Source organism: Pundamilia nyererei, unplaced genomic scaffold (genome assembly GCF_000239375.1).
Source record: "Pundamilia nyererei isolate P.nyererei 1_Seehausen unplaced genomic scaffold, PunNye1.0 scaffold00106, whole genome shotgun sequence".
In the NCBI taxonomy this organism is placed as follows: domain Eukaryota; kingdom Metazoa; phylum Chordata; class Actinopteri; order Cichliformes; family Cichlidae; genus Pundamilia; species Pundamilia nyererei.
Window position 1 is genome coordinate 197,987 of NW_005187507.1, and position 2,819 is coordinate 200,805.

Genomic DNA, 2,819 nt, shown 5'->3' on the forward strand with positions numbered 1-2,819 from the left:
AGAATGGACTGAGCTGTCACGTGTACATGGTGGATGAAGTTCTTAGCTTAGAGAATTGTTACTGTGGCAACACTGGGAAATAAATGTCCCTCTTTCCACCCATCGTGTGTGCAGTGAATTAAAAAAAAGCACGCGGGGAGAAACAGATTGAACAGCTTTAGAGGCGTTATAACACACATAAATCCCTCTTATTATAACTACAAGAGCAAAATTAAGTGCATCCAAGCTGTCTCTGAATGCTTACTGAAAGGGAAGACTTGGGATTGTTGAAACTGAGTTAATGGGCTTAGAAATGCTTGAGCAGTCACCACGTAGGAGACACCACAGTGGGTCAAATGATTAAGAGATGTTGGACATTTAGTGAATGAAGACTGGATCTGATCCAGAATTAACTCCTTGAGTTACCAAAGACAGTCTGATTGAGAGGCCTTATCCAAGCATCTTTGGTCCCATAAATCACCTCTCAGATGCTGATGTACTAAACTGAAAAGATCCATCATGATTTTAAAGAAATGGATTTGTGTATTAAGTATTGACTTGCGTGAGTTATCATCCCATACAAGAATGCACTTAAGTGCAATTAGTGTAATATGTGTTTAGTCTCTTTATCATGTGGCATATGTTTCAGTCCTTCAGCTTTTAGCTTTCACCCATTGCTCTTATTTTGGTTAATGTATGAACTGCTCTCAGACAGAGTGTGGTGCATTTTTTAAATATCTGTCTGCATTCAAGTTTAATATTGGACTTTTAGACTTATATTCGACTTTTAGTTTTAGAACTGCTGAACTGTTTCCTGTGAACTTTTCATGTACTTTTATTTGCCCAGGCAAATAAAAGTAAAACATTTGCTAAAACCTATGTGGCAATGTAACAAATAGTAGATGTGTCCAAAATAGATACAATATATAAAATAATACACTTAATATCATACTTATTGGATAATGCAAAGTAACTGTGTTATGACAAAAAATCAGTCTAACATGAGCCTTTAACCTTCATAGTGTCAGGGTGGAACAAAATGAACTGATCAGTTAATGCTAACCAGCATGGTTAACACGGTGCAAGTGCAAGGACTGCTAATTAGTTCAAACAGAATACAAACAATACTTACTGAGGGTGCTGGTTTAGTTCCCCGGGTAGAGCAGGTGATCCATATACTGTAAGGCTAATCCAGAGACCCAAGTTCAAACCTGCCTTAATACATTTGCTGCATGTCTTTCTCCAGCTTTCCTGTCTTTATGCCTCTATCACCCTGAAAGCTAAAAAGTCCCAAAATCATTTTTTATTGCTTACCAAAACTGGAGGATGGACTGTTTGTACAATTAAACACAAAAGAAGTCTTGTTTTACTAACTGCATTAAACGTGCTCTAAATAATCATGGTTGAGAGGTCCAGTTCTGTAATACAAATGAGCTGTCCTGTAATGTACTAATAAAAGGCTAGAATTTAACTTAGAAAAACTCCAGGCCCCAGTCCCCTATGCTACCCTGAATTTGATAAGCAGAAGAAAATGGAGGGATAGTTGGATGGGCCAGCAGACGCTCACTGTATGGAGCTGCCTTATCTGGACACCTGTCAATCGATCCTTCCATGTCCCTAACTCCAGTATCCAGGTGGATGAGTTATAAAGATTTAACACACTCAGCTTTTATGAAAGGGCAAACCATCTAAAGAAGTAAAAACAGCTTTTGCACCATGTTGTAAATATGCTATTAACTTGGGGGCCTGTGGGAAATGACTTCCTTTTGGAGCCAAGCTCAAGCAGCAGTTTGAGGAACTGAAGTTTTTGATACTTTGGTCATGGCTACACAGTTATTTGGTTGCAAGTTCTGGAAAAAACTCGAATTAATAAAAATGATTTATAATTTATCTTTTCCTTTTTAGTTAATCCGAAGCGGTAAATGAATGTTTGTGCCAATTTTCATTGTATGATTCATCTAGCAGTGTTTTTTACACTGCTCTCAAAATCACAAATATCACCTTGGTGGTACAAGAGGTAAAAAGCTGGGTTCACTTAAGAAGTTACAATGTATCTTCTTGAAATCTGTTCAAACTGGGATCGACAAAGTCAGAAGATTTGCAAGCAGACTTTGACCTAAGGTTGATTAAAATGTGTTTATTCGCTGTTAGTTGCAGGAAATAAAAAACAAATCTTTTATCATCATCATATCACTTTCTCTTCTACCCTTGAAAATGTGCATCAGTTATCAACTCACAAGCAATCCAGGGTGCAGAAGGTTATCGTAGCAAACCAATTACTTTCCCTAAGCGACATCCCTGCCTCACCTCTGAAATTCTTTTTCCTTATCCTCAGTTTCGACAGAAGACATTCTTTTATCCAGGCCAACATATTCTACGTATTTCTGTCTAGCAAGGCAGCCTAATTGAATTGGGCTCTCTCTTCATCACGCTACACTTACCCAGTGCAGTGTAATCAATGTGCAGGGCCTGGCAGAGAGGGGCCCAGCTCTTACATGGCTGATTTATGGTTGTACGTGAGGGCGACAGCAATGCAGGCAGCCGTAGCTTAAAGAAAGCGCGAGAGGGAATAGTGACAGAAAGGCTGCTGTGTTTTTCACGCATCAGACTGCCGCTATCAATAACACACCCACGGCCAATCAAAAATTAGTCTGACAAAAAATGACAAAGTAGCATTACAGAACGTTTGGTAGAGCTGAAGCCTTTTCTTTGTTTACAAAAACAGGAAGTAAAAGCCTCAAGGGATGAAAATCAATATCACCTAATTTCCATACTATAGATTCTCTAGCTTTGGCTGAATACGTAATTCAGTTCAAGTGAATCATAGTTTAATGAAGAGG